Here is a 12,645-nt window from a genome sequence, read left to right on the forward strand (position 1 = left end):
GAACTCCTCAGTCTTCCCATTGTTCCATGCGTACGCTGCGCATTGTCGGCGAACCACAAAACTGCAAGTACTAAACAAAGTCATTCAAATGAAGGACAATTTATTTGCCTCAAAGTTTGTCAAGAAGAAATTGTAAGCACTTAATTCATGCTTTCCTTATCATTGCACTAGTTACATTCTGTTTTTAGCCAAGGTTGTCAGTAGTTACCTCAGCTATAAGTTTCTACAGTTCTCCGTGTGTGTGTGTGTGGACATTTAATATACACAAATTATTTATATAATATAAGAAGGTGATTTAGTAGCGGACTCTCTCTATGCCCAATTTTAACTACGTTACATATTTAACCCCTTCAGTGCCAAGGACAAGCAATCTCGACGTTGGAATTATTTGCGTAGAGCCAAGGACGAGATAGCTCGTCCTTTTTGGCACCTTGTTTAGTGTGATCCAACCCCGACAAAAACAGTATCTCACATGTGTGGGTGCACCTACCGGGGCGGAAAAGGGTAACCCACTGGTAACCCCAAGCCTTTCGGCACAGCACATTTTGTTCATGTGGGCAACCTAGAGATTTGGGCCTAGGGTGTCGAAGCCACCAAGGAAAACTGGGAACCCCATGCATTTCTGAAAAGAGGACACCCGTGGGAATCCACAGAGGTCTGACTTGCGCAAATCTGCCCAGAATTTACTACCCAGAACCCCCGGCAATTCCAAATTTGGGGGTAAAAAAAAACACAATTTTCAGACATTTCACTCTACTCACCCACCGAAACACGCAGCCAACGCCACATGGCCTACCTTACTGCTTTCCCACAGGTGTCCCGATGAAAAAGGTACCTCACATGAGTGGGTACACCTACCGGGGCGCAAAAGGAAAAAGGCTACACCACTTGTAACCCCCAAAGGGTTTGAAGAGACAACCTACAGATTGGGGCCTAGGGTGTCGAAGCCACCAAGGACAAGGGTGAACCCCATGCATTTCCCAAAAGAGGACACCTGTGGGAATCCACAGAGGTCTGACTTGCGCAAATCACCCCAGAATTTATTACCCAGAACCCCTGGCAAAGTCCAAATTTGGGGGTAAAAAAAAATAATAAAACACACAATTTCCACACATTTTACTCTGGTCTCCCACGGAAACACACCGCCAACAACACGTGGCATACCGTTCTGCGTTCCCACAGATGTCGTGATGAGAACAGTAGCTCACATGTGTGGGTGCACCTACCGGGAGCAAAGGGCGAAGCCAAAAACACGGGTAACCCCAACTCTTTTCGCACTGCAGGATTTTGACTCATGTGCACACCATACAGATTTGGGCCTACGGTGTCCGAGCCACCAAGGAAAACTGGGAACACCATGCATTTCTGAAAAGAGGACACCCGTGGGAATGCACAGAGGTCTGACTTGCGCGAAGCAGCCTACAATATATTACCCACAATCCCGATAAAGTGTGATATTTGGTGGGGGAAAAAAACACAATGTTCACTTTGCCAGGGTTTCTGGGTAATACATTCTGGGCCAATTTGCGCAAGTCAGACCACTGCAGATTCCCACCGATGTCCTCTTTTCGGAAATGCATGGGGTTCCCCGTTTTCCTTTGTGGCTTGGACACCCTAAGCCCATATCTGTATGCTGTGGCTGTCTGGAAAAAAATCAAAATTCAGCTGTCGGAAAAGACTTGGGGTTAGGGGTGTTTTAGGCTTTCCCCTTGGTGCCCAGGTAGGTACACCCACACATGTGAGGTACCGTTTGCATCGGGACACGTGTGAGAACACAGGAAGGTATGACATTTGTTGTGTTTGTGTGGTTTTCATAACGTTTCGACCCTTTTGCTGGTGCCCTTTGTCACACAACCCTTTCATTTCCCAAATGTGCCCTACATTTAGTCGCTGGTTTAGGCACCATACACTTTTGTAACCTGCACAAGTCACCTACCATTGAAAAGGTCTGCCTGTGCTCTTTCAAAAAATGTATGTTTGCCTTTCCTCACCACATTGGTTTTCCCGATTTACACATGCTAAGTACGTCTGTTCAGGCCGTAAGCATAAAACTACTGTGTACCATGGCTCAGTGTTTGGCTTGTGGTATTGCTTTTTTTGTGAAACACTACAAAAAATGTGCGATTTCCTAACTGCAAGAGTCGGGGGAATGTAGCAGAGCATTGTTTTTCTCAAAATTCATAGAAGCCATTGCCGTACCAAGCCAACCATGTCCACCACATACCTTTTTTTCAGTCATTTTCCCAGTTTTTCCTCAACCTATAGCATTTCCCCCTAACTAGTTGTTGCCCGACCTGCGCAAATCACCCCTTCCTAAACTTTGAATTTTGTCTACTTTTCAGAAATGTATGTCTTTCTGTCCTCCAGTTCAGTTTTCCTACCCTTTTCTTCCATTCCGTCCACACATGTCCAATTGGCAAAAATGGCCAAAATCACCTAACTCTCACAAGACGGTTCATAACCACATCAAAATAATTTTTTCTTGTTTCCACTCAACCCGTTCTTGAAAGCCAGGAAATTGGGGAATTCAGCACAGCAAACCATTTGTTCCTGGCTCTTACAAGGAAAAAACCACAGGCTTCTTTGTACATAATTCTATTGGCATTTTTTGAAAAAACACGACATTTTTTGCCCTTTTTGGTTATTATCTCTCACCCCCCTGCAGCAACCTAGGATTCCTGGCGTTACGACCGCCTACATGTACGAAAAAAAGGGGCCAAATTTGGCCAAGATATCTCATGTAACAAAAAAGTTACAAGGCATTGAATGGCGACATACCGAAATCACGAAAACAGGCCTTGGCACTGGGGAGAAAACCCATGGCACTTAAAAGGTTAATAATAAATGTAATAAGAATCTTAATAAATCCAAGTTGATGTGAAGATCCAAGGAGAAGAATATTTACAGAAAATTCCTGAGAAGCAAGAGTCTTATTTGAAGCAGGAAAATATACAGATGAAGCAAGCCAAGTCAATCTAGAAAAGATATAGGGCCTCATTACACGGACGGCGGTAAGGGTTAACGGTCACCGTTAATGGCAACGGTGACGTTAACCCTTACCGCCGTACTACGAGGTCCCTTTGCGGGTTGGAGGATTTAACGCCTGCTTCTTGCAGGCGTTAAAATCCAACCCGCTAAGGGTCCTCGGAGCTAATTACGGCACCGCAAAATTGCGGTGGCGTAATTAGCGCCTTCCCCATTTCCATAGAGCCCTATGGGGCAGAAATGGGAATGGGGAAGGGCAATGGCGGAAAGGGGATTTACCGCCCCTCCAACCTTGGAATGGGGCGGTAAATCCCCTTTCCGCCAAGGCGGTGCCGGTATTTTACCGGCATGAGCCATGGCGCTAATAGCACCATGGCTCACCGCCTACCGTGTAATGAGGCCCATAGTATTCAGTGTAATATAGTTCAATGATTCGAGAGAAAAGAATTGTCTTTAAAAGTCAAGTTCAAGCGCATAAAAAGCTTTTCATTTTTAAACTAAGAAACTGTGATAAGTTCTGTGAAAGCAGCGTATACCCGACAAGTGTGCGCGTGTAGGAGAGAGCGCTGAAACAGCTTGCAAGCGGTGGCGTGTGTTAATTTATAACAGGCACACATGCGTATGAGAAAATTATAATTAACAGGCGTGCAGTTTATTTCAATTGACTTAATGTTATTTAGTTTTAGACTGACTCTTAGGAAAATATTAACAAACTTTTGCCGTTAGTTAATTTCTTCGTCGCGTGCTCGTCGTTCAGTGAACATTTTAGTAAAGGACCCGCTAACATGTAATACGCGTTGAGTGTGTCGTGTCTCCCTGAAGAGATTTCGCTTCGTCAAGTCTTCTAGTGGAGATTGCGAGGTGCGTCAGGTTTTCCTGAGGAGATTTCAAGACTGTATTCACCAGCAGATTCGTATTGAGGCTACCAGAACCATTAAGACAGCGCTAAGTAAAGCAGTTCAGTTAAGAGAGCATATTTGTGTTAGAAATATTCAACGTGTTATTTTTTAATATTAACAGTGCATACAATTCAGTAGTTTTCCTGCAAACTTTGATAATTAGTATTGAACAGGAATAACTTTCAGAGGATGTGATGAATAAAAGAAATATTAGGAAGAAAAGAAAAAGTCAATATAAAAAAATATCTTCAGATGTAATTTTAACGCAAGCAGCAAAAGGAAAATTATAGTACTTTAAAAAAGTAATGAGAAAGAGTAAACAGTAAGGCAGCAGTGATATAAGGCAGTGCTAAAAAAAAGAATTCAATGAAAGAAAAAGACAAACTTCCTAAAGAATTTTGACAACCCTATTGCAACTAAATTGAAGCCTATCAGCATTGAAGCATAGGCAGCAGGTATTAAGAAAGAGGGTGGCAAATCATAATTATAGCAACATTGAAAATAAGGGCAGAGCATATATTAATCTATGTATTATTGTGCTTAGATTTTCACAGACACATAGGCATCATCTATCAATCCAGTTCCAGAGGGCGTCATTGAGTGCCACTGAAGATCTGCATTCATTTATTTTCTCCATTCCGTTTTCCCCTTGGGTTTGCCAGCTTGGTAGTTATATCTACTTGGAGACTATTGGGCAGGCATACTTAGGGGATCTGGTGGGCCAGCATCACTCCTGCAGGAAGATTCAAGATTGGACCTGACATGGATCTGGAGATCAAACATAAAGACGGTTTGATTAAGTGCAATCTTTTCCGCAAACCAAGCGACAGAAACACACTTCTTCACTTTTCTAGTGATCATCCTAAACATCTCAGAGAGAACCTCCTTTATGGGCAGTATCTAAGGATCAGATGCAACTGCACTGACCTGGACGATTTCTACTATCATGCACAGGACCTGGACTCCAGACTTACGATGAGAGGTTACCCGCACCGCATAATATTGAAATCCAAAAAATGTGCTAGATTCTATAACAGAGATGCCTTGTTAACATCAGAACCTAAAAACCTGAATGCATGCCCCAGAACCACCTGCGTTATTACACATGGTACTCATGCTCATAAAATACGCAAACTCATATCTAAATACTGGCCTTTGACCAGGCTGTGCCTTCAAGATGAGCCATTACCTAGGTTTGTGTACAAACGAGCCAAGAATTTGAAAGACCACTTGGTCCATTCAAGATTTATTAAACCAGCACCCAGACTTGGCCTTTGGAACCTAAGGAGCCCAGTCAGACATTTTCCATGCGGAAACTGCACGGCCTGCCGGTTCACTAAAAAGACTAAAGATTTCGATGTGAATGGGAGACCATGGACACTCCAGAATTTAACAAACTGCAAGAGTAAGCAAGTGGTATATATTATAGAATGCCCTTGCGGTCTTAGGTATATGGGAAAGACAATGAGAGCAGTCCATATTAGAATCTGCGAGCACAGATCCAGAATCAGGTGCAAGAATTTCAGTGCACCCCTAGTCAATCACTACATGGAATTTCAGCAGTCGGTAGATGATTTGACGTGGTGGATAGTGGACATTGTTCACAATTCCTCAAATGTTCTTATGAGTCTCCTGGTGAAAGAAGCCAGATGGATACATAGGCTTGACTCTTTCCACAATGGCCTGAATGAGGAATTTACACCTCCCATGTAATTTGACCAATTGGTGCTATATGTGAAGTCCCACTTTTTTTCTGTGGTTCTTGTCCATGCTACATAGCAATCATACATGCAACACCTCCAAGCCATATGTCCCGTACTTTGCAACCCCAATTACTCTGAACCATTGTTCTGTTTGCAATTCCAGTTTTGCCTTATGCACCCTGTATATGATACAATATATATTTATCATATACTACCATGTACCGGCAGACCTGCAATATGACTGTTCTGTTTGTATTTTCAGTTTTGCCTTAAGTACCCAGCATGCCCCTTCCTTGCAGTTGAAAACACATTTTTTGATCATTTATAACAAATGACATGCATCCTTGCGACATGCCGCCTCTTTAGTCCTTCTTAGACTTCTAGCGAGCATTTGCAGTACGCCTGTGGACGCCAAAGGATCCTGCATATCCATTATATCCAGTTCTCATAATTGTCTATTTCTATACAATACACGTGCCCCCACTGCACGATTTGTATACACTTGGAACACTATTGGCGTTTGGCATCCCGCGTCACCATGGGAAATTTTATTTTCCCATAGCAACATGCAGCTGCACGCTTTCAACGAAGTACGTTGCCTACAAGATGGGGTTGCCTTGACAACTCCCTTGACTCAGCAGTCTTCATTTCCCAGGACGGTGAGCAGCCACTCTCCCCCTCCTCTTTTTTGTCCTGGTAAGTGTGCAGCCGGGCTGCACTTAACATCCGCTTTCGGCACCGCAACACAATGCCCAACCTTCGCGGCATGCAATAAATCTTCCTCTGTTTTGTTCATTGTTCAAACAGCACTTCTGTTGCTGTGAGGACCGGATGCCACAACGTTGGACTCCGATCCTGATCGGACACGCAGTGCAAGCAGAAATTGCGCACAGCTGCCCCTTTTTCCCCTGCATTCCTTTCCTACATGCAGACAAGGTAAGTGTTTAAAACAACACTTTTTCACTAATTCGCGTCCTGGCACAAACTAGTTTTGAGCATAATAAAGTAAGCTGTGTTTTTTGAGAAGGGGACCTTTTGTTTTCTGCGCACCTTCCAGTCCTGGGGTTTTTCCGCCCTGACAAAAGTTTTTGTTTGACTGTAGATAAGACCGCGGTCCAGGCCAACAAAACTGTGTCCACCTACTGTGTTTGGCCGTGCGTTGAGGTCCCACTAATTGATTCCGACACAATACCACCTAAGGTACAGTACCTTATCTTCCTATGAACACAAGTATTTTTCAATTTTGGTTTCTTTGATGCATGTGTTCAAAAAAACCTTGTATTCAAACACAAGGTCCCATCTTTGTTTCCTCTCGCTTTATGGTTCCCCTTGTTTTTAATCTTTTCTATAGAGACTTTTGAGAACTCAGATGGTCGTAAAAAAAAAAACAATGTCAGATCAAGTTTTGGAAGAATTCCAACACACTCTGGAAATGCACCACAGACTGCTCCCGTGCCTGATCTAAATACTGGGAGAGTAGTTTGTGGACCCCAATTTAGAACAGCAGTTTGATTCATTGTTTTTTCGGAAGAAAATGTCTGGATGTGTGTTTCTTTCCCCCCTTCAATATGTCAACATGGTTTTATGTTTCTGCCCCCTATAGGGTGACTTACCATACCTGCCCTGACGAAGACTCAACTACGGATGCCATACACATTGGCAAGCTGAAAGGTGTTTCCATGCTTGGTTCATTCACCCATAGAACAGCATTGCCAACTGTTTTTGAATTTACTTACATGTAGGCAGATAGCAAGGCCATGTTTATTAATTTACCAGGCCAACACTCTGCACCAATCTACCAGGGTAATTTTTTATACACCGTGGCAGTCCATCTGCAGTAGCCTTTGTCTCCTGCACAGAACTCCCGCCTTTCAGGGCCCAAACCATTTGTTTAGCAAATGATGGTTTGTTTTCTGTGATTTATGTATATTTTTGAATACCTTGTTTCTTTCTGTTTGTCTTCTCTATCTTTTTCCAATATCTGTATCCAATTTATGTAAAAAGATGGTTTATGAATTCAAAAAATATATACCTTTTTGTATTGAAGTAATTTGTATTAAATTAAGTTTAGCACATTAAGGACTTTTCATTTGGTTCCTATGTGACTTTTGGAGCACTTTAGTTTCTATTATCAGAAATAATTAGAATTTAATAACAAGAGTGACGATTGTCAAAGGTGTGAGTTTCTCTATGTTTGTTTAAGACTATATTGTGCCCTATCTCACGTCTGCACATAGGGACTGCCCTGTTTGTAAAACCCTACTAGCACCTCACCAGGGATGTGCTGTACATTTATTTATAACATATGTAACTATGTAAACTGAAAGTATTCTCATATCCTCCTGTATTCTGCGCCCTGATACCGCCTGGTCTGGTGCACATCACAAATTAATAAACCAACTATATTCATTGATCGCTGATCTCAAATTGTAATGTTCATTTATCTCAAAGACTTCTCCATTGTCTAATGTTTCAAGTATTTTGATCTCGATAAATAGCACATTGCATTACTCTCCATTGTAATAGAATGGAATCTTTCATGGTCCATGTTTGCAAGCATGTTTCCTTTTGATGCATGAAAATGCACTCAACGGACGAGTAACACGTTACTATTTGCGGTATATCAATCAATTCTGTAAGAAAGTTATCGTTTTGTTCATTCGCGACTTGGTTACACAGGTTTTCCTTCTTTGACCAAAACAAATATTGCATGGAAAGCTGTGATATAATTCCATTTATCAAATGCATACAGTGTTTTAAGTATTTTCTTTTTATACAGATCTTACAGACTTTTCAAGAATGCCTGCTTGTATGGTTTACAGTTTCTCTTCTGTGAGCCATGCCAAAAGTCCGGGACAGTCCTGCATACATTCCCGAAGGATGTAACAAGTTACTTAACTGTAACTGTTGTTCTCCAGCATGGGTCTGGCATGGATTCACATGCCCATGAATAAAGAATACATAGTGTACACATGCACAACCACGGCAGATGGCAAGGCTGAACATTAAGCATCTCTTACCTCCTCACCAGGCTCACCTTCAAGCGAACCGGTTGCGCAGCACTGCTTGGCCGACTCTGGACTCCTCCCTGGAATCCTTGTTGACGCAGTGAAACTTTGTGAAGGCGTGTGGCGACCTCCACGTAGCAGCCCTGCAGATGTCCAGCAGGGGCACACCAGACAGGGACACCGTAGTTGCAGCGACCGCTCTGGTCGAATGGGCTCTCGGATGGCCAGGCAACGGTTGGTTCGCCAACAAGTGACAATGGGTGATGCAGCCGGAGAGCCACCTGGAAATGGAAGCCTTAGAGAGGGACTTCCCATGGTTCACAGGGCCAAAGTTCACAAACAGTTTGAGCTATACCAATCAATATTGTAAGAAAGTTATCGCTGTGTTCATTCAACTAGGTTACATAGGTTTTCCTTCTTCGACCAAAACAAGTATTGCATGGAAAGCTGTGATATAATTCAATTTATCACATGCATAGAGTATTATTTAGGAAGTATCTTTTTTATACAGATCTTACTGACTTTTCAAGAATGCCTGCTTGTATGGTTTACAGTTTCACTTCTGTGCTTCTGTGAGCCATGCCAAAGGTCCGGGGACAGTCTTGCATACATTACCGAAGGATGGAACAAGTTCCTTACCTTTAACGGCTCTCCAGCATGGGTCTGGCATGGATACACAAGCTCTTGAATATTCCCCCGTCGTTAGGCTGGGAATCCTCAGTCAAGAAAAAAAAATCAGTTTCACTTCCGAACTTTCTCCTAACAACCAATCACTGGTCTCTGGGTCATACTGCCCCCAGCCAATGTCTGCCCTCTACCTAAGACCCTCCTCTGGCAGCCATCTTCAGATTTGGTAGCACGTAAAGTGGCAGTAAGACCAAGAGAAGAGCCACAGAGGGGCAGGTGGGAGGGTTCGCTTGTGAATCCATGCCAGACTCATGCTGGAGAACAGTAACAAGTTCCTTCTCCAGCATGCGGTCTGGCATGGATTCACATGCTCATGAATAAAGAATACATAGCAGTACACACATGCACAACCAGAGAAGGTGGCAAGGCTCAAAATTAAGCATCTCTTACCTCCTCACCAGGCTCACCTTCAAGCGAACAGTTTGCGCAGCACTGCTAGGCCAACTCTTGACTCCTCACAAATCTCCGAACAGTCCAGGAGGGGAGCAATTTTGAACCAGAGTTCCCTGTCGTAGCGCGCTACGATGGCGAAGGCGTTGGCCACCTTGATGGTGGTCATCGCTGCCGATGTGATGACTCGTCCCATGCCATCCAACTTCTTCCGCTCACTGTCCGGGGGTTGGGAGGGGTGGCAAGGAGGAGGCCTCTGACTCATCAGACCCAGAGGATTTCTTGCTTGCCGCCGCTAAGACTACTGAATCTGGGGAAGGTTGAGACCGCAAACACTTGGGTGCAGAGCCCGGCACCCTGTACTTCTTTTCGTACCGTTCCCTCTTCGCCGGGGCCGAGGACGGGTTCTACATAAGGGACAGCCCCTCGTCCAAGATGTTGTCCAAGAGAGGAATAGTCAGTACGGTCTTCCTCTTTGCCTTGCAGCGCTGGTACAGGAACCCCTCTTTTCTTCAGGGGTCAGCTGAAACAGGTCCGAGGCCCTAGAAATCATGGAACAAGCCGATCTCGTCGGGCGGTGAGGCTCTGGGCAGCAGAGACGGGAGGTCGCCTAACCCGCCGTTGCTGTCCGTGCCCGTTGTCACGTGTCCTCCTTCGGTGGAGGAGGGCGACGGATGAAAAGGCGGTGGAGGGTAAACTCTCCTCTTCTTGGTAGGCAGCGCACCGGATGGCCCCGGTGCAGCGGGATCTTCCTTCAGCGGAAGGGGCATCCTCGTCCAAATCTGCGAACACAAGGTGTGGAGTGCCTGGAGGATGTCCACCAAAATGTGCGGTGGTTGCTTAGGTGGCAGAAGTGGGCGCGATGGAGGCAGCGGTTTAGGGTTCTCCAAACTACTCCACGGCCTACTCCTCCTCGTCTGTCTTGTCACCACTTTCAACGTCTCCCTCATCGGGGTCCGTCCCGTAGGCCTTGGCCTCGATGAATTTCTTCTCCAAAATGGTCTGGAGAGTGGAGTGCTCCTCCTCAGAGGATATGTCTGTGCCCTCCAGGACTACTGTCCCCCCGTTCTTCTCGCGCAGGGGAGATGGTGGCCATCGCCTTCTCAATGGGCTGAAACAGCGATTCCCTACTAGCAGGCAGAGAAACTGTCGCCTTGGGGACCGTACCCTGCGACCCCGCATCCGCAGCCTTCGCTAGGGACGCCACCAAGCCTTCAATGGAAGGCTTCGCCGGGTGAATCTGCGCCTGCACAACCTTGGTCAAGCTAGGGGCCTTCACCTTGAGGGGGTGGGAGGGTCAGTACCCCACTGCCCCTTGGCCTTCTCCAACTGGTCTGTCGGGGGATTCTCCAGAAACTAACCAGGGCGGTCTGACTTCCTTTTCGCCGAACCGGAGCGTTGGCTCGTAGTCGAAGGTGCCGGAGGCGCTTTGCTCACCCTGGCCACTGGGGAACCCGTCGCAACGGCGCACCCGCAGACTCACGATGCTTGACCTTATGTAGGGCCCCTGTCACTGGGGCACCCTCAAAGGTCTTAGAAGAACGCTCTGATTTCTTCTTGTGGCTGGGGGAGGCATGCTGCCGCGACTCACCCGTAGCAGAGGCCTTGGCCTGGAGCCACTCGGTGAGGCACCTGCGCTGGTCCTTCTTGGTGCAGGGGACCATCTCCTGGCAAAACGCACAGTCATCCTCCACGTGCGTTTGGTCTGAATTCAGGCAGTAGAGACACACGGAGTGCCCATCGTCCAAGTAGATGTTCCGTAGGCCGCATCCTGGACAAATCCTGAACAGAGGCGTTGAGTCTTCCTTCTCTGCAATCTCCACACGGGTAGGCCTTGAAGAAGTTTCTGGAATCCTCCAAGAAGAAACTAGACGAAAAATCATCCTTGAGGGGCGCTGAAGAATCCGAAAACAGGTCCCCATTAATCGGAAGATGGATCGATGGAGCTTGAGGCTCGATTGACCGGAAAAATAGAGTAGAACTCTTAGACAGAAATCACAACACGCAGTAAAAGCTGGAGAGATATAGCACGAGGACTCCCAACACTTGAACATGCAGTAAAATTCTGAAGATGGCTGCCAGAGGAGGGGCTTACATAGAGTGCAGTCATCAGCTGGAGGCAGTTGTTAGGCAGAATCCTGTGCAGTTCCCTTAGGGAGCACTACAGAAGATTAAGACTACAGGTGAGAGCAATAAATCCCCTTTGATATCAGTCTGTACCACAAAGATTTAGTTGGTAGCTGTGGCTGAGCAGTCAGACTTATCGCAAGAGGGAGAGGAGCAGTATTCAGGGTTTACACAATAGGCCTACAGTACTATGGCACAAGGAAACCCTGACCAAAGCTTTGTATTAAAAAGAAGAACAAGTTACTTTCTTACCTGGTAACGTTCTTTCGATGGGATGGTCCGACGACGTATTCCATATCTATGACATGTAATCACCACAGCTGTGCTGCTTCGGAAACTTTTTTCGGCGTCTGCGTCCTGCGTCGATGCGCCGTCGTCGAGGACCTCCTCTGACGTCCGAGGTCATCCGATGTGATAAGTAGGACGCACGACGCCCGTAGCCTCAGTTGTAGTTTTTTCCCCCAGAACGTGTGACATTAGTAAACTGCCAGTCAGACACAAAGCCTTGCGGAATGTAAGCTGCAATCGCAAAAGAAATTCTGCAGCGGGAAAGGCAGGGCGGGAGCGATATGGAATACGTCGTCGGACCATCCCATCGAAAGAACGTTACCAGGTAAGAAAGTAACTTGTTCTTCGAGGGGATTGGGTCCTCCGACGTATTCCATATCTATGACAGACTCCCAAAGCAGTACCAGAGCAAGGAGGAGGGAAAGAATTTAGAATCAAAATTTAGAATAGCCAATCAAATAGCAGAGCAAAGGACCGCCTTGCCAAAGGCCAGATCCTGTCCTCGGATGGAATCGAGGGAATAGTGACGTACAAATGTATGTACTGCATCACAGATGT

Source organism: Ambystoma mexicanum, chromosome 9 (genome assembly GCF_040938575.1).
Source record: "Ambystoma mexicanum isolate Mex_15411 chromosome 9, UKY_AmexF1_1, whole genome shotgun sequence".
Taxonomy (NCBI): Eukaryota; Metazoa; Chordata; class Amphibia; order Caudata; family Ambystomatidae; genus Ambystoma; species Ambystoma mexicanum.